The sequence below is a fragment of the Eumetopias jubatus genome, unplaced genomic scaffold (genome assembly GCF_037043125.1).
Source record: "Eumetopias jubatus isolate StellerSeaLion01/CBP00866 unplaced genomic scaffold, mEumJub1_p1.0 scaffold_4, whole genome shotgun sequence".
Taxonomy (NCBI): domain Eukaryota; kingdom Metazoa; phylum Chordata; class Mammalia; order Carnivora; family Otariidae; genus Eumetopias; species Eumetopias jubatus.
Genome location: NW_028274810.1, coordinates 138,669,752 through 138,689,592, shown reverse-complemented (window position 1 = coordinate 138,689,592; position 19,841 = coordinate 138,669,752). Strand labels below are relative to the sequence as shown.

Genomic DNA, 19,841 nt, shown 5'->3' with positions numbered 1-19,841 from the left:
ACCACATATTAAAATTTTACATATGCCAGAAGCATATTCTTCTATTGATTGATTTTGGGGGCCAATTTTATATTATTTTAATTATTTTAACTCCATAATAAATCTGAATATTGTGCAAGGCACATCCCTTTGATTACCTTTTTATTTATAAAACACATATTAACAAGATGCTTACTACTCCAGGTAAGTTGAAATACATCTTTATCTTTGAATTTAACATAAAATTTTATTATAGAAAAATGATACCTCTACAGTATTTGGCATTATCATTATTTAATGTGAATTTTCATTCTTTAGCAAAATTTCATAATTTTATTCACTCAAAATATTTCTTTTTGAGGTTACTTATAATTCCCATTATTATATTTCCTCCATTAAGTTAGGACTATAAATGATTATTCACTTGGGAATAGTCCATTTTATTCAGATTCTTTACTGAGGTAAAGTTTCAATTAGTAGGATTTTGGTCCATTTTTTAAAAAATTTTAAGTACAGAATTATTGAAATAAGAATGTCTTCTTTTTTTATATTTTGTTACATCAGTGTTTTCTGATTTGTTTGTTATTGTAATTGGTTAGAACTTCTAAAAACAAGAAATAATAATGATCAGAGTCTGCATCCTTGCTGGTTTCTGTTTGAATGGGAATTTCTTTTACCTATCACATCAAACATGAATGGGTGTGAGATTTTTCATCCATTGTCTCTTCAGTGTCTTCTGAGATGATTATACAGTTTTTCTTATGCAATTTGTTTTGATGTCTTTTAAGAGTTAATAAACTTTAAATCCTTCTTGCATTTCAGATGAAATCTAACAGCATTTTATAGAATTCACAAATAAAATATTCAAAAAAATGTCTCCCATGAAGCTTTGAAGGAATTAAGTGATAAGAATATATCAAAGCCTTTATGTGAAGCAATTTTTTAATATTAAAAAATTTTTCCTTTTTAGTGTTTTGGGCTTTGACATTGGGTCAATCTTGATAACTTATATTAGCAAATCTGCCTTTCTAGTCTCACTATAATTTCTAATTTTAATCTTGTTTTATCACTTTTCTTCATTGAATAGAACTTTGTTACTAATGTTTACATATCTAAATTTGTACAAATATATGTATTTGCTGCTTCTGTTAATATTGATTTGTATTTTTTTCCCTATTCTTTTTTCCTTCTGAACTCTTTTGCATTTTACTATTATTATTTTAATTTTTTCATTGAGATAGAGTTGACATAAAACAACATATTAGTTTCAGGTGTGCAATATAATGATTCAGTATTTGCACATACTGCAAAAGGATCACCACAGTAGGTTTAGTTAACATCCATTACCACACATTGTTATAAACATTTTTTCTTATGATGAGAGCTTTTAAGATTCTCTTAGCAACTTTCAAATATACAACAGAGTATTATTAATTGTAGTAACCATGCTGTACATTACATCCCCAGGACTTATATATTTTATAGCTAGAAGTTTCTACCTTTTCACCCCCTTTTCCCATTTCATCCACCCCCATGTCCTGCCTCTGGCAACCACCATTATCTTTTCTGTATCTAGAAGCTTGCTTGCTTTCTCTCTTTCTCTCTTTATATTCTACTTATTCTTTCTTTATATTCCACATATAAGTGAGATCATATGGTATTTGTCTTTTTCCATCTGACTTATCTCACTTAGCATAATATCCTGAAGGTCCATCCATATTGTTACAAATGGCGAGATTTCCTTCCTTTTATAACTGAGTAATATTCCATCATGTATATATACAAAATTTTTTATCCATTCATCTGTGGATGAACATTTAGGCTGTTTCCATGTTTTGGTTATTATAAATAACACTGCAATGAACATGCGGTTGCAGATGTCTTTTCAAGTGAGTGTATTCATTTCCTTTGGATGAATACCCAAAAGTGGAATTGCTGGATCATATGGTGGTTCTATTTTTAACTTCTGTACGGCTGCACCAATTTATATTTCCATTTACAGTGGACAAGGATACCCTTTTCTCCATATCCTTGCCAATACTTTTTAGTTCTTGTCTTTTTGATAATAGCCATTCTAATAGCTATGAGGTGATATCTCATTGTGATTTTGATTTTTGTTTCTCTGATGATTAGTGATGGTGAGCACCTTTTCATGTACCTGTTGGCCATCTGTATGTCTAGTTTGGAAAATATTTGTTCTGGTCCTCTGCCTATATTTTAATCAGATTTTTTTTTTTTACTAAGTTGAATGAGTTTTTATATAATTTGGATATTAACCCTTTATCAGATACAGGATTTGCAAATATTTTCTCCCACTTGGTAGGTTGCCTTTTGTTGACCATTTCCTTTGCAGTACAGAAGTTTTTTAATTTTATATAGCCCCAATTCTGAATTTTGCTTTTGTTGCCCTTGCTTTTGGTGTCAAATACAAAAAATATATATATATTGCCAATATTGATTGTGAGGAGCTTACTGCCTGTGTTTTCTTCTGGGAGTTTTATTGTTTCAGGTCTTATGTTCAAGTCTTTCACTCATTTTGAGTTAATTTTTGTGTATGGTATAAGATAGTGGTCAAGTTTCATTCTTTAGCAGATCACTATTCAGTTTTCCCAACACCATTTATTAAAGAGACTGCCCATTCCCCATTGTATATTCTTGGCTTCCTTTGTCCTAAATTAATTGACCATGTATTCATGGGTTTATCTCCGGGGTCTGTATTCTGTTCCATTGATCTGTGTATCTGTTTTTATGCCAGATCAAACTGTTTTAATTATTATGGCTTTGTAATATATTTGATATCAGGAAGTGCAATGCCTCTAGATTTGCTGTTCTTTTTCTAGGTGATTTTCACTATTTGGAGTCAGGCTTTTGTGGTTCCATACAAATTTTAGGATTGTTTTATTTCTGTGAAACATACCATTGGAATTTTGATTGCATTGAATCTGTAAATTGGTTTGGGTAGTATGGAAGTTTTAACCATATTAATTCTTCCAGCCCATGAGCACAAAATAGCTTTCCATTTATTTGTGTCTTCTTTAGTTTTTTTCATGAAGGTCTTAGAGATTTCTTTGTATAGCTTTTTCACCATCCTGGCTCAATTTCTTCCTAGGTATTTTCTTCTTTTTGATGCAATTATAAAGAGATTGTGTTCTTAATTTCTCTTTATCATAGTTTGTAATCAGTGTACAGAAATGCAATACATTTTTGTATATTGATTTTGTATCCTGAAACTTTACTGAATATATTTATTTATTAGTCCTAACAGTGTTTTTGGTGGAGTTTTGGGTTTTCTATATATAATGTCATGTCATCTGCAAATAGTGACAATTTTAATTCTTCCTTCCCAATTTGGATGCCTTTATTTTTCTTGCCTAATTGCCCCAGGTAGGACTTCTAATACTATGTTGAATAAAAGTGGCAGGAATCAGCATCCTTGTCTTGTTACTGATCTTAGAGGAAAATTTTCATCATTGAGTGTAATATTAGCTGAGGGCTTCTCATATATGGCCTTTATTATGTTGAGTTATAGTCCCTCTATTCCCACTCTGTTGAGAGTTTTTGTCATGAATAGATGTTGAATTTTGTCAAATGCTTTCTCTACACATGTTAAAATGATTGTATGATTTTTATCCTTCATTTTGTTAATGTGGTGTATCACATTGATTTATGGATGTTGAGTCATCCTAGAATCCCTGGAATAAATCCCACTTGATAATAGTATATGATGATCTTAACATATTGTTGAATTTGGTTTGCTAATAATTTTGTAGAGGATTTTTGCATTTATATTCAACAAGGATATTGTCTGTAATTTTCTTGTGGTATTCTTGTCTGGTTTTGGTATCAGAGTAATTCTGGCCTTGTAAAAATAGTTTGGAAGTGTTCCTCCTCTTTTTATTTATTTATTTTTTTGAAAGAGTTTGAGAAGGATTTGTATTAAGTCTTCTTTAAACGTTTGGTAGAATTCACCAGTGAAGCTCTCTAGTCTGGAAGCTTGGTCCTGACCTTTTGTTTGTTGGGAGGTTTTTACTACTCATTCAGTCTTCTTACTACTAATTGATGTGTTCAGATTTTCTATTTCTACATGATTCAATCTCTGTTGGTTTTATCTTTCTAGGGATTTAGCCATTTCTTCTAGGTTGTCTGACTTGTTGGTGTATAATTGTTCTTAGAAGTCTATTATGGTTCTGTGTGTTTCTGTAATATTAATTATAATGTCTCCTCCATTTCTGATTTTATTTCAGTCTTCTCTTTTTTTCTTGGCAAATCTATCTAAAGGTTTGTCAATTTTATTTATCTTTCTGAAAAAGTAGCTCTTAGTATCGTTGATCTTCTCTATTTTTTGGGCTTTATTTCATTTATTTTCTTTGATCTTTGTTATTTCCTTTCTTTACTAGCTTTGGCCTTCATTTGTTCTTTTTTTTTAATTCCTTGAAGTGTAAAGTTGGGTTGTTTGGGATTTTTTTGTTTGTTTCTTTTTTGTTTGTTTCTTGATGTAGGCTTTTATTATGATGAAATTCTTAGAACTTTTGCTGCATCCTGTAAGTTTTGATATGTTGTATTTCCATTTTCATTGTCTCAAGACATTTTTTAATATCTCTTTTGATCTTTTCTTTGACCCATGGGTTGTCCAGTAGTATGTTGTTTAATCTTCATATATTTGTGAAAAAATTTTACTTTTTTTTTTTTTTTGAAGATTTTATTTATTTGACAGAGACACAGCGAGAGAGGGAACACAAGCAGGGGGAGTGGGAGAGGGAGAAGCAGGCCTCCTGCAGAGTAGGGAGCCCAATGTAGGGCTAAATCCCATGACCCTGAGATCATGACCTGAGCCGAAGGCAGATGCTTAATGACTGAGACACCCAGGTGCCCTGAAAATATTTTACTTTTATTGTTGTAATTGATTTCTAATTTCATACCACTGTGGTCAGAGAGGTGCTTAATAGGATTTCAGTCTTTTTAAATTAATACTTATTTTGCAGCCCAACATAAGCTTGATATATGCTTGAGAAGAATGTGCATTCCATTGTTTCAGGATACAGTGTTCTGTATTTTTCTCTTAAGTCCATCTGAAACAACATGTCATTTGAGGCCAATGTTACTTTATTGATGTTCTGTCTGGATGATCTATCCATTGGTGAAAGTGAGGTATTAAAGTTCCCTACTATTACTGTATTGCTGCCTATTTCTTTCTATAGGTCTGTTAATATTTGCTTTCTCTATTGTGGTGTTCCTATGTTGGGTACATAAGTACTTTAAAATGTTACATCCTCTTGTTGGATTGACCTCTTGATCATTATGTAATGACCTTCTTTGTGTCTTATTAGAGTCTATCTTAAAGTCTATTTCATCTGATATAAGTATAGCTGCCCCTGCTTTCTTTTGGTTTTCCTTTTACATGGAATATCATTTCCCGTCTCTTCAGTTTCAGTCTGTAGGTATCCTGTATCTGAAGTGTGTCTCCTGGGCAGCATGTAGATGGGTCTTGTTTTTATCCATTCAGCAATTCTAAGTCCTTTTGATATGGGAAACAAGGGCAAAAGAGAATATTAAATTTCTTCACTGCCTACAGCCCATTGACAAGTCCTTGAAACGGCAGAGTGACATTCCTCTAGGAACTCAGCTGCCTGGATGTTAATACTTTGCTAAGGGCAAATGGCAATCTTGGTTTAACTTTATTCCAACCCCCCAGGATCCTGTAAGTCTACTTTAACATATAAAAATTCCTTTGGAAACTTCCTTTTATCTCTCTCCCCCAAGATATATGTTGGCAATCATCCCCCAAGAATAGGGACCATTGATATACATCTGAAGGGTCTCATGACTAAGGTTTTATTAGACAGCAATAAATGACCTTTTCCTAAAAACAGCCCCCTCAAGGTCCTGGAAAACTTGTTTCCAAAATACCTTGGAGGTTTGTGCTGTCCCTAACACCCTCACAACTTGAAAGTATATAATCCCAACTCGTCACAACCCCAGCGCAGCTTTTTCTGCCCAAAGGTCCTGTTTGCATGCTTTAATAAAACCACCATTTTGCACTGAAGACATCTCAAGAATTCTTACTTGGCCATCTGGCTCTGAACCCCAACATTTCCTACATCACTTTGATTGCAAAATTTAGCTCATTTACATTTAGTAATTATTGATAGGTATGTACTTTTTGCCATTTTGTTAATTGATTTCTGGCTGTTTTGTAGTTCCTGTTTCTTCTCTTGGTCTTTTCATTATGATTTGATGATATACTATAGAGGTATGCTTAGATGCTTCCCTCTTTGTCTTTTGTGTATCTGTAGTAAATTTTTGCCTTGTGGTTATCATGAGGCTTACATAAAACACCTTATATTTATAACAGTCAATTTTAAGATGTTAGGAACTTAAATGTGAATGCATTCTAAGCTGCTTTACATAATTACCCCCCCCACATATTATGTTTTTGATGTCACAATTTACAAGTTTTTATTTGGTGTATCCATTAACAAAATTATTGTAGTTATAGTTGTTTTTACTACTCTTTTCTTTTAACCCTCATACTAGATTTATAAATGATTAACTGACCACCTTTTACAACTGTCATGTATTCTGAATTTTACTATATATTTTATCCTTATCATTGAGATTTATACTTTCATAAGTTTTCCAGTTACTAATCAGTGCTCTTTAACTTCAGCTTAAAGAGATCTCTTTAACATTTTTTTGTAAGGCTGGCTTATGATGATAAACTCTTTTAGCTTTTGCTTTTCTGGAAAAGTATCTCTCCTTCAATTCTTTTTTTTTTAAGATTTTATTTATTTATTTGAGAGAGAGAGAATGAGAGATAGAGAGCACGAGAGGGAAGAGGGTCAGAGGGAGAAGCAGACTCCCTGCTGAGCAGGGAGCCCGACGCGGGACTCGATCCTGGGACTCCAGGATCATGACCCGAGCCGAAGGCAGCTGCTTAACCGACTGAGCCACCCAGGTGCCCCTGTCCTTCAATTCTTAATGACAAGTCTTACCCTTTCTTTTTATAAATACTTAGATATAAGTCTTTTTTAGTTCCATTTCTTTTAAATAGTTAATAAAATTTAGGATAGAAAATTACCTATTACTATTGTTTATCGTTCTATATGTTTTGATATATAGTATTTTTATTACTCTATAAATTATCCACAGATGTTTTAGATGTTCTCTTTGTATATATTATGGGTAGATAATTGATTTTTAGTTTCTGTGGTTAGGATATGTTTTGTTTTTGATTGTGTGTTTTAAAATTTAAACTTTTTACATTATGGAGAATTATAGATTTTAAGTTTATTGTTTAAAGTTAAGAAGGTGGCATCCTCTAATATGTAACTACAGGACTCTGATTTTAGCTCAAGGACTATGTAGGAATTACTGAGTAGATATACCATTCCAAGTCATGAGGACATGAGAATTTTGAAATGACAGTCACTTTGACTTATGAATCTGACCAAAGTTCTGTTTCAATCTTCATGATTATCTTAAGTGATTACATAGTATTTTCCCAGCTAAAAAAAAAAAAAAAATTAATAAGGTTAAAGAGGTGATCAATTTCAGTTAAATGTCCCTGGCCAAAATATGAAAATGTTTCTTTCCTTTGCAGCATGAGAAACTAGTCACATTATCTTCATTTAACTTTATTTAAGATAAAAATCTCTTCTTCCTCTTCTATGTTTGTGTACTTGATCTGCCAAAAGTGGAAAGTTCTGTTAAGATCTCCCACCATTTTAGCAATTTCTATTTGTCCTTTCTGTTTGTTTCTGTATACGTATGAGTGTCTGTCTGAACCTCAGAGAAAAAGTGTGAGTGATCACATACCTCAATACCCAGTGCAGAATTACTGATGGTCCTGCAATGCCCCTCTTTTCTTTTGAAATACGTTTATTCTTTTTCACCCTCATTCTCTATTCCACCTACCTCCCACTCCCCAACACACATTCAGGTAAGAAACCTTTTTAACTGGTTTGACAGATATCTTTCTGTTTGTATATATGTTTATGAGATATATAGTATAATGTGCATATGTTATTTAATTTTCCTAAAATTTCCTAAAGCAGTACTGTACACTATATCTTCAACTGTTTTTCGCTTTTTTTTTTTTCACAAAGTACTATGCTGATATGACTATCAATTTTGCTGTGTATGTTGCTTTTCAAATCTGCTTGGTACTCCAAACTAGTATTTATGTATTCATCACATTTATCCATTTATTCTCTCAATAATGGGCACCCAGATTACATTCAACTCCATACAGCCAATCTGAACAAATTTTCTTATATACTTCCCCTAATTTACTTCTTTGGTATAAAAAGACAAGAGAAAGATTTTCAGAAGGAAACGTATCAATCAATGTAGATGGTAATCAGATGGTAATTTAACTAGATAGTATCAGATTTCTCACAAGGGTTGCAATCTGCATTTCCACCAGTGAGGCATGAAGATTCCCATCCCTCTTAGCCAGCCAGCACTTGGCATTATTCAACTTTCTAATTGTTGACAGTCTGAAAACTATAAAATGATACCTCATTTAAATTTGCATTTCTGATTATTAGTTTGAGCATGTATTCAAACATTGAGACCTTTTAAATTTCCTTTTGCTTGCTTTTAGTCTTTGCCTGTTCAGTATTGCTATTCTTCCATTGTCTTGTTTGTTTGAAAAGTTTCCTTTCCAGTCTGGGCCAGAGGTCAGCAAAACTTGGTATGCGGGCCAAATCTGATATGCTTCCTGTTCTCATATAGCCAAAAGGCTAAAAATGGTGTTTATTTTTTAAATGATCAGGGGAAACTGAAGAGAAGAATAATATTCAGTGACACGTGAATATGATATGAAATCTAATTTTACTGTCCATAAATAAAGTTGTATTGAACATAGCCTCATTTATTTACACATTGCATATTGCTGGCTTTATGCTACAATGGCAGAGTTGAGTAGTTCAAACAATATATGACACCCAAAGCCTAAAATATTTACTAGCTGTTCCTTTACAGAAAAAGTTTTCTGACCTCTAGTCTGAAAGAAAGTTTCTGATTGATTTCAGGCATTGTAAATTCCATCTCTCAGTTTATACTCTATTTAGACTTTATGCTCTCCAATCAATAGCCACTATTTTTATATATCATATTGGTTTTAAAAATGTTTTTTGTCTGCTACTCTGTGCTTTTAAGGTTATGTGTAAAAAGCTCATTTCCTCTTCTATACACAGATATTTTCTCACATTATCTATAATTAGTTTTACTTTACTTTGACATTTTTGTGTCTTAGAAAACATGATTCTATCTTTGCTAATTAATGAGATAAATTTTAATTTTTCTCCATAGTGAACCAATTTCCCCCAAACCATCTAATAAACAACCTGTTCTTTCCATTTAGTACATAAATATGTAGTGCCATCTTTCTTGTATATTAAGTTTTTATATGATCATGGGTCTGTCTCCAAACTTTCTCTTTTGATTCATCAGCCCATTTATTTATTTATTAGTTATTGTAATAACTGAAAGAGCAAGTGTTGATCTTTGCTTTTTTAGTATATGTCACTTTAGTTATTTGCACACTTCTCTTTTGTCCATGCAAATATCAAATAGGTTTTTTTATACTCCAGATGGATATTTTTTTATTCAATTGAGGTAATAGATTAAATTGGGAAAAACATATCTTTATAATTTTTTTTCAAATTCCAATTTAGTTAACATAGTTATATTAGTTTCAGGTGTACAATATCATAATTCTATAATTCTATACATTACTCTGTGCTCATCATGATAAGTGTACTCTTGAAGCACCTTCACCTATTTCACCTATCCCTCCCCCCCCACACACACACTCACCTTCACTATGGTAACCATCGTTTGTTCTTTATAGTTAAGAGTTTGTTTTTTGGCTTGTCTCTTTTTTAAGTTGTTTGATTGTTTTGTTTCTTAAATTCCACATATAAGTGAAATCATGGTATTTTTCTTTCATCGACTTATTTCACTTAGCATTATATTCTAGATCCATTCATGTCACTAATGTCAAGATTTCATTCTTTTTTATGGCTGAGTAATATTCCATTGTGTGTGTGTATGTGTGTGTCTGTGTGTGTGTGTGTGTGTGTGTGTGTGTCTGTGTGTGTTACATCTTTATCAGTTCATCTACTGATGGACACTTTGGCTGCTTCCATAATTCAGCTATTGTCAGTAATGCTGCAATAAAAATAGGGGTGCATAAATATTTTCCAATTAGTGTTTTCTTATTCTTGGGGTTATACCCAATATTGGAATTAGTGGGTCATATGGTATTCTATTTTAATATGTTCAGGAACTTCCATACTCTTTTCTCCAGTGGATCTACCAGTTTGCATTCCCACCACAGTGCATGGGGATTCCTTTTTCTCCACATCCTTGTTTCTTGTGTATTTGATTTTAGCCATTTTGACCAGTGTGAGATGATATCTCATTGTGATTTTGATTTTGATTTCCCTGATGAGTAGTGATACTGAGAATCTTTTCATGTGTCTCTTGGCCATCTGTATGTCTTCTTTGAAGAAATGTCTGTTCATGTCTTCTGCCCATTTTTAATTGGATTATTTGGGTTTTTGGTGTTGAGTTGTATAAATACTTTATATATTTTGGATACTATCCTTTTATCAGATACGTCATTTGCAAAGATCTTTCATTACTTAGGTTGTCTCTTAGTTTTGTTAATTGTTTCCTTCACTGTGCAGAAACTTTTCATTTTGATGTAGTCCCAACAGGTTTTTTGTTTTTGTTTCCTTTGCCTCAGGAGACAGATTTAGAAAAATGTTGCTATGGCCAATGTCGTAGAAATTACTGCCTGTGCTTTCTTCTGTGATTTATATGGTCTCAAGTTTCACATTTAGGTCTTTAAATCATTTTGAAGTTATTTTTGTGTATGGTGAAAGAAAGTGGTCCAGTTCCATTCTTTTACATGTAGCTGTCCAGTTTTACCAATATCATTTGTTGAAAAGACTTTCGTTTTCCCCATTGTATATTATTGACTCCTTTGTTGAAGACTAATTGACCATATAATTGTGGGTTTATTTCTGGGCTCTCTTTTTTTCTGTTGATCAACATGTCTTCCCTTCCTGTCCTCTCCAGTTGTGGTCTCTTCTCTACATTTAGCTGTGGAGATTCTATTCTGCCAGTCTTCAATTCATTTTTTGGGTTATTTATACTGATGTGGGTGCTACTTAGTTGTATCTGTGGGATGAGATGAGGTTAGGATCCTTCTACTTGGCCATCTTCCCTGGAAGTTCTAATATCTTTATAATATTAAATGGACTCATCCAGAGCACAGAATATAATCCATTTATTCATATAATTATCTACATACATTAGTGAAATTTAACATTTTTAAAACTTGAGTTTTATGTATTCCTCATAAAGAGAATTCTCAGGTACCTTAAATTTTTATTGTATTGGAAGGATGGCTTTTTTTTTTTAATTGTATTTTCTAGTTGATTTTTGCTGGTATAGTGAATGCCATTGGTTTTTGTATATTGATTTTCTCTGGCAACCTTGCTGAACTGTTATTATTAATTAAGCTGATTTGTCTAGGTATATGATAGTATTTCTAAACAACATTTTTGCATTTTCCCTTAGAAGCCTAATACCTTTACTTCACCATCAGCATCACTATTATTGTTATTATACTTTATAGTATTGACCAGGAGGTCTGATACAATGTTAAATGACATTATTGTTGGTGGGAATCTTGTTCTTTAAAATGAAGTAACTCTTAAGTTTTCCATTAAGTATACTATTTATTATATTTGTGTGTGTGTAGATATAAACTTTAACAAGTTAGGAAGATTTCCTTCCACTCTGATATATGACTGTTTTTTTCCTAATAAATGAATCTGGAAATTTTTCAAAGATTTTTTTTTTGTCTCTATTGAGGCAATCACATGACTTTCCCTCTATGTGGGAGATTATATTGTCAATTTTTCATGATATAATTCACACACCATTAAATTCAGCACTTTTAAAGTATACAGTTGGAAACAAACTGAGGGTTTTAGAGGGGAGGGGGGTGGGGTGAGAGAAAAATCTCATTAAATTTGGAAATACAAAACTTTAGTGAACCAGCAATGTTTCAAACAAGAAGACATCTTTATGAATTCATTCAGTCCCATGTAATTAATTCTTGTTGATTTTGATCTTTGATAGCAGTTTTATGAATCCATCTGTTTCTCCACTAGAGTTCCACAAATTTTGACCCACTTCAGTGTATGATGTGGAAGTTATCAGAAACCACGAGAAACTATGGACTCCAAGAAACAAACTGAGGGCTTTAGAGGGGAGGGGGGTGGGGGGATGGGTTAGCCTGGTGATGGGTATTTAAGGAGGGCACGTATTGAATGGAGCACTGGGTGTTAGATGCAATGAATCATGGAACACTGCATCAAAAACTAATGATGTAATGTATGGTGACTAACATAACATAATAAAATAAAATATTAAAAAATATACAGTTGGGTGATTTTTAGTATATCCATAAAGGTATCTAGTTCTAAAACATTTTAATCACCCTGCCAAAGGAAATCTTATACCTATTAAGCAGTTGTTCCTCATTGCTCTGTGTCCACAGTCCCTGTCAACTACCACACTGATTTCTGTCTCTATGCATTTGTCCATTCTGTGCAGTTCATGTCAATGGAATCATACAATATGTTTTCTTTCATGTCTGGCTTCTTTCACTTAGCATAATATCTCCAAAGTTCATCCATATTGTAGCATATATCAATACTTCTTTATTTTTATAGCTCAATAATACTCCGTTATATAGATATACCATATTTTATTCATCACTTGAATATTTGGAATGTTTCTACTTTTTGGCTATAATGAAGACTGTTGCTATGAACGTTTGGATACAAGTTTTAATATGGGGACACACACACACACACACTTTCATTTATCTTAGGTATATACCTAGGAATGGAATTTCAAACTTATAAGCTAACTATATGTTGAAATTTTTGAAGAATTGCCAAACTGTTTTTGAAAGCAGCTGCATCTTCTCCATTCCCATCAGCAATACATTAGTGTTTTCCACATCTTCATCTATACTTTTTTTATGAGAACCTTTTTTATTATAGTTACTCTATTAGGTGGGATGTTCTATATCATTGTGGTTTTTGACTTGCTTTTCCCTAATAATTATTAACCATTTCTATATCTTCTTTGGAAAAATATCTGGTCAATTTCTTTCCACATATTTTAATCAGGTTATATTTTTGTTATTGAATTGTAAGAAATCTTGCTAATCTGGATATCTTTTTTCTTTTTCCCTAGTTGCTGTAGCTATAGTCTCCAGTAGAATGTTGAGTAAGAGTGGCAAGGGCAGACATCCTTGTCTTGTTCCTCATTTTAGGAGGAAAGCATTCAGTCTTTCATCCATAATAGAATAGTTGTGAATTTTTCCCAGATGCCTTTATCTGGTTGAGAAAGTTTCTTTCTATTCCTAGTTTGTTTAGTGTTTTATAATAAGGGTGTTGGATTTTATCAAATGACTTTTCTTCATCCATTGACATGATCATGTGTTTTTTATTCTTGATTAAATGGTCTATTGCATTAATTGATTTTCATATATTGAACCAACCTTGTATTCCTGGAATGACTCCCACTTGGTTTATGGTGTATAATACATTTCATATGTTGCTGGATTTGGTTTGCTAGAATTTATTATGAATTTTTTTTGTCTATATTCATAAAGCATACTGGTCTGTAGTTTAATTTCTTTTAATATCTGTGTAATGATTTGGGAATCAGGGTAATATTGGCCTCATAGAGTGATTTGGTTAGTGTTCCAGCCCCAAACAAGAGATCCCAGACAATGCCAAGTGGAATAGAACAATCATCCAGCTGATCTAAACAATCCATAGAATCACGATAGATAATAATCACTAAACCTCACTTCTTAAAATACAAAAATTATAGTCTTGCTTCTTTATCTGAGTATACCCAAAACTTTTTTCAAGATCTGCCCTGTGAGCAAGGGTGGAGGGTCTCTTGAAACGCAGGGAAGATAAAGTGTTCTGATGCTCATCGGGGTGGGGAAGGTGGTCCTTACCTGAAGTTAGCAAAATTCAGAGAGGCTACTTCAAAAGAGGGTTCTAAGAAAATACATTTGAAAGGAGGTAAATCTATATATTTGAAAAGAAAGGGAATCATAGTATTTATTTAGAAAAATAAAAGGAAGTATGACATTGAAGACCTATGAAGAGATTGTGATGTTTGTTCAAGGAAGTAATACACTAATAATCATTTTGGTCAGAGGTGCCTGGGTGGCTCAGTCAGTTAAGTGTCTGCCTTTAGCTCAGGTCATGATGTTGGGCTCCCTGCTCAGCGGGGAGTCTGCTTCTCCCTCTCCCTCTGCCTCTCCCCCTGCTTGTGCTCACTCACGCTCTCTGCCAAATAAATAAATAAAATCTTTAAAAAATAATTTTGTTCATTTTTTTACTAAGTATATAAGGCTTTGGGGGGAGTTTTTGGCTCATAGGTGGGCTGAGTTCCTCATTTTTATAAATTATCACTTTTATAGTAGCTGTTTCAAGTGGGTAGAACCAACTATAAAATTATGTGGGTTTTTTCCCCTCTATCTGGCTATTTCCTCAGAAAGTTTCCCCCTTGAAAGTTTACTGTATCACTGTCAGTAATGGATGGAAGGTTATTTAGAAGATTGAGATTTATTTGCTCTCCAGGACATGCTTTCTCTAAAGACATAATATGACTGAACACTGGCACAGTGGCTAAGACTTCTCTGGGGAGGAATCATTTATCACAGAGAATGAAAAGATTTTGCAATCAACATTTCTATTCCAGCTGATTCTATTTATTATCTAGGTCAAATGGGGCAGATTCAATCCGTATTTGTAGGTATCCAAAGCCAGACTGAGGCACAGAATATTTCCTATTAAGAAATCCATAATACTTTGACATTTGAATATACTGCCTTTTGTATAATATTGGAACTTCCAATGTTTTAGGACAGTTAGTAAAAACATAAAGCAAAAATGTTACTTTTCCCAATTATCTCTTTTTTTCTACAGCCTGATTATGATGTGTATAAGTGGGAATCTCTTTGAGCTTATCTTACTTGAAGTTTTTGAGTTTTTTGAGCTGTGTAAATTAATATTTCCCACAAAAATCAGGGAGTTTTCATCCATTAATTTTTCAAATATTCCTTTCCCTTTCTCTTTCCTTCTGTTATATGTATGTTGGAATGTTTGATGGTATCCCCCAGGTCTCTGAGCCTGTATTCACTATTCATTTTTTCTCTCTGTCCCTCAGATCTGTTCCTTGAACTATCTTCAAGTTCACAGATTCTTTCTTCTTCCAGCTCAAATCTGGTTTTGAGTCTCTCTGGTAAAATTTTCATTGCGGATATTATACTTTTTAATTCCAGAATCCCCCCACCCTTTTTAAGTTTTTTTTTTTCTTCCCTTCAAGTTGTTTGACCAAGCCATTATTGGTGTCTTGGGCAGCTAAGATATTAAACAGTTACAGTTGCTGCTTAATGTCTTTGACAAGCCCTTTAAGGGGGTGGGGGGAAGCTGTTTGCATTAAGCAAACTTGAGTCAGTTCAAATAAAGACAAGCCATTTTAGTGAAGACTTCATGGGAACTGCCAGACAAGTCAAATAGTGACAGTTATCTGGGGCTTTGGAGAAACTCCAACACTTTCCTCCCTCCCGTGCCTGCTATGCTCTTGGTTTCCCTGTGATTGTGGAATTGTTGGTTTTCAAAGCTACCGTGGAGCTGGGGAGTGAGGTATGGAAACAGGCCAAGTTCAAATGCCACAAAGGTAATGTTGTTACTGAGATTCAGCTGTTCTTGAATAAATGCTCCCCAGATTGTTTTAGCCTTTAGTTAATTTTCAGGTTCTAAAAAAGCTGAATGGACAATTTTTGCCATCGTTCTTGTTGCTTTTATGGAGAACAATTTTTGCCATTGTTCTTGTTGCTTTTATGGAGAACAATTTTTGCCATTGTTCTTGTTCATTGTTTCATGTAGCAAGTACTCCAAAACAGATAGAAAAAGACTCATTTTAATAATTAACCGATTATAGACTCAAGTTCCATTCACATCGCTCATTCACTGAAAGACTTTTTCATGTAGAAATTTTCTTGGGTAATATTAAGTGATTATAATGCATGATTTAAAAAAAAGTTGAATTTTTTAAAGCTAAATTTTATTTGGGATTTTTGCATCCAGATGCATATGTAAAATTGTATTATTTGTTGTTTTGTCATCTGATTTTGGAATTCTAATTATACTTTTCCTTATTATTATTCAAACTATCATTCAAAATGACAGTGTTCACTGTTTAATCATTATGGAGCACAGCCAATCAGAATGTAAGCAACTAATACAACTGTATAAGTAAGAATTGGTTGAATATTATCTCTTCCTATTAGCTGGACAGCATTTGCTCTTTCCTTGGGCAGCTTCTGTCAGTGTTAACTCTTTCTGAAAGATTGGTAGAACTCATCTGTAAAATCTAGGACTACTTGGGGGCAAGGTGGGAGAAAGATGTTGACTGTACTTTCTTTAATGCTTCTTATTCAATATTTCTATTCACTTTTGATTCAATTTTGACACTTTATACTCTTACAGAAATTCACATATTTAGGTTTTAAAAGATAGTAATATGAAGTTGTTCATAATACTCTCTTGTTCTTGCTTTGCCTCAGTCATGACCTTCATAGCTTTTCCCCCTCCTAGTCCACAGTCTAATCCAGAATCACTCATTATATTTAGCTTTTATGTTTCTTTATCCTCCTTCAGTCTGGAATAATTTTTTAGCAATTTCTTTGTCATTCATGACATCGGTATTTTGAAGAATTCAGGTCATTTATTTTGTAGACTGTTCCTCAGTTTTATTCAGTCTAATGTTTATTTATGATTAGATTCAGGTTGTATATTTTTGGAAGAAGTACTACTACTATGATGTCCTTCTAAGAATCATAATCTTTAATACAAGTGCTTGGAAATATGTCATGTTTTCCCAAAATACAAGATTCTAAAGCATTAATTTTCTTATCAATTTCCAATTTATTATATAATCATCAGAAGAGAGATTACTTATCATATTGATTCTTTAAAATGTATTGAGGGTTTTTTTTTGTATTTTTGTAAATGTTTCATGTGTACTAAAAAGAATATATATTGCAGTGAATAACAAAAATTCCCAATTTCATTTAAGTGAAATATTTTCCTTTTTCTCAATAAAAGCTAACGCAGGGGAAAGAGGCATGCTTAGTTGCACTGTTTCCTTGTTTGGTTCCTCCATCCATTCTCATCAGTTCTTTCCCTATATCCTCTCATCTTGAATTTGATGGTGGACAAAAGTGGGAGAGGAAGAGGAGAGAGAAAGCTTTTATTTGCCTGCTATTATGCATATCTATGTTGATGCTCAGTGGATGTTCAAAGTTGAATGTTTCTCTTGAGGGTAGTCCCAAGGGGTTCCTTAAAGATTCCCCAGCTGGAAACACTTGGCTATGGCTCCCTGATGCATGCTGTGCCTCTTTGGCTGGTTGCTTATTCCCTCTACACTGAACTGCCTCTAGTGATAAATGTCTCCTTCTTTCTACTAGTGGCATTGCTATTCAAGCTTCAGAAGACTGGAATTGAGCTCTTTGTTTCTTAAAACTCTTTAATAGGTATAAGAAGACATCTCTTTTACCTGTGAAGGAGGGAAAAGAAGTTCTCTTTCCTCACCTCCCACACATATTTGCCCTGAATGTAGTGCTTGGGCTGTGTGTTGCAAACTACTTAGCAACTACTCCAAAACAGATAGAAAAAGACTCATTTTAATAATTAACCTATTATAGACTCAATATGATACTAATTATGTTCTCTAGTGACAATGCACTGTAATTAGAAATTGAGGAAAAATGATACTAAAAAGTTTTTTCATGTCGATGAAAACTTAATAGCTATAATAGTTCAGACGGTATAGTAGTACCACAGAATTAGACAAAAAAAAGACAAATGGAAGAGAATAAAGAGCCTAAAATAAGGCTGCACATATATGGGAACATGAATTGTGACAGAAGTGCTAGTAGAAATTAACAAAAAACTGAAAATTAGAAATGGTTCTTGGAGGTCCTGCACAGCTGCTCCCACCACAGCATGTTGCATGCTGCCAACCTCGGGCCCAGCCTGGGCCATCACCTAGTTAGTGTCTGCTGCTGCCACCCAACCAGCAGCCTGAAGTCTTCTACAACAAGATTTTCATAAACAATGTGTGGCACAGTGCTGTCAGCAAGAAAACATTCCCCACTGCCAATCCACCCATGGGAGAAGTCATCCGTCAGGTAGCTGAAGGAGACAAGGAAGATGTGGACAGGGCAGTAAAGGTGGCCTAGGCTGCCTTCCAGCTGAGTTCACCCTGGTGCCACATGGACACATCCGACACAGGCCACCTGCTGAGCAGCCTGGCTGATCTGATTGAGCAAGACCGGACCTACCTGGCAGCCTTGGAGACCCTGGATAACAGCAAGCCCTATGTCATTTGGACATGGTCCTTGAAAGCCTCCGTTATTACCCTGGCTGGGCTGATAAGTACCATGGGACAACCATTCCCATGGACGGGGACTTTTTCAGCTATATCCACCATGAATCAGAGTGTTCAGGCAGATCATTGCATGGAACTTCCCACTCCTGATGCAAGTCTGGAAACTGGGCCCAGCCCTGGCAACAGGAAAGGTTGTGATGAAGGAAGCTGAGCAGACTCCACTCACCACCCTCTATGTGACCAACCTCTTTAAGGAGGCTGGCTTTCCCCCTGGCATAGTTAATATTATTCTTAGATTTGGCCCCACAGATGGGGCTACCATCACCTCCCATGAGGATGTGGACAAAGCGGCCTTCATGGGCTCCACTGAAGTTGGCCACCTAGTCCAGGTTGCTGCAGGGAGCAATAACCTCAAGAGAGTGACCCTGGAGTGTGTGTGTGTGGGGGGGGGGGGCAATATCATCATGTCAGATGCAGTCATGAACTGGGCCATGGAAGAGGCCCCCTTTGCCCTGTTCCTCAAGCAGGGCCAGTGCTGCTGTGCAGGTTCCCAGTTTGTGCAAGAAGATATTTACACTGAGTCTGAGAAAGAGCATCACCTGGGCCAGGTCTTGTGTAGTTGGGAACCCTTTGACAACTAGGGACCTCAGGTAGATGAAACTCAGCTTAGGAAGGTCCTTGGTTATATCAAATCTGGGAAAGAGGAGGGGGCAAAGCTGTTATGTGATAGAGGGGTGATGGCTGACCGTGGCTACTTGTCTAGTACACCATCACCATTGGGAGATATATAGGGCAGCATGACTACTGCCAAGCAAGAGACCTTTGGGCCAGTGATGCAGACACTGAAGTACAAGACCGCAGAGGAAGTCACTGGGAGAGCCAGCAATTCTAAGTATGGGCTGGCTGCAGCTGTCTTCACCAAGGACTTGGACAGGGCCAATTATCTGTCCCAAGCCCTTCAGGCTGGCACTGTGTGGGTCAACTGCTATGATGTGTTTGGGGCCCAATCACCATTCAGTGGCTGCAAGCTGTCCAGAGTGGCCAGAAGCTGGGAGAGGATGGGCTGCAGGCACATACTTAAGTGAAAACCATCATGGTCAAAGTGCCTCAGAAGAACTCCTGAAGAACTGTGCCAGGTCCCTCACTCATCCAGTGACAGAGGTAAAGGACATCAGCAGCAAAACCAAGAAAAATGACACTTGTACACTAAAAGTCTCAAAAGAGAAATTCTCCCACAAAATCTCTTGATCATTTGAACTGATAAATAGGGTGGGTATTGGGCAAAAAGTACATGAAAGCCTTTTACACTGCAACAGGACTACTAGCTTCTGAGCTGATTTTTCAAA

At 34.7% G+C, this 19,841-nt stretch overlaps 1 pseudogene; it reads left to right on the top strand.

Moving 5' to 3' along the window:
* The first annotated feature begins 1,844 nt into the window (after positions 1-1,844).
* LOC114215142 (aldehyde dehydrogenase, mitochondrial pseudogene) lies at positions 1,845-19,618 on the top strand (annotated as a pseudogene).
* The last annotated feature ends 223 nt before the right edge of the window (positions 19,619-19,841 follow it).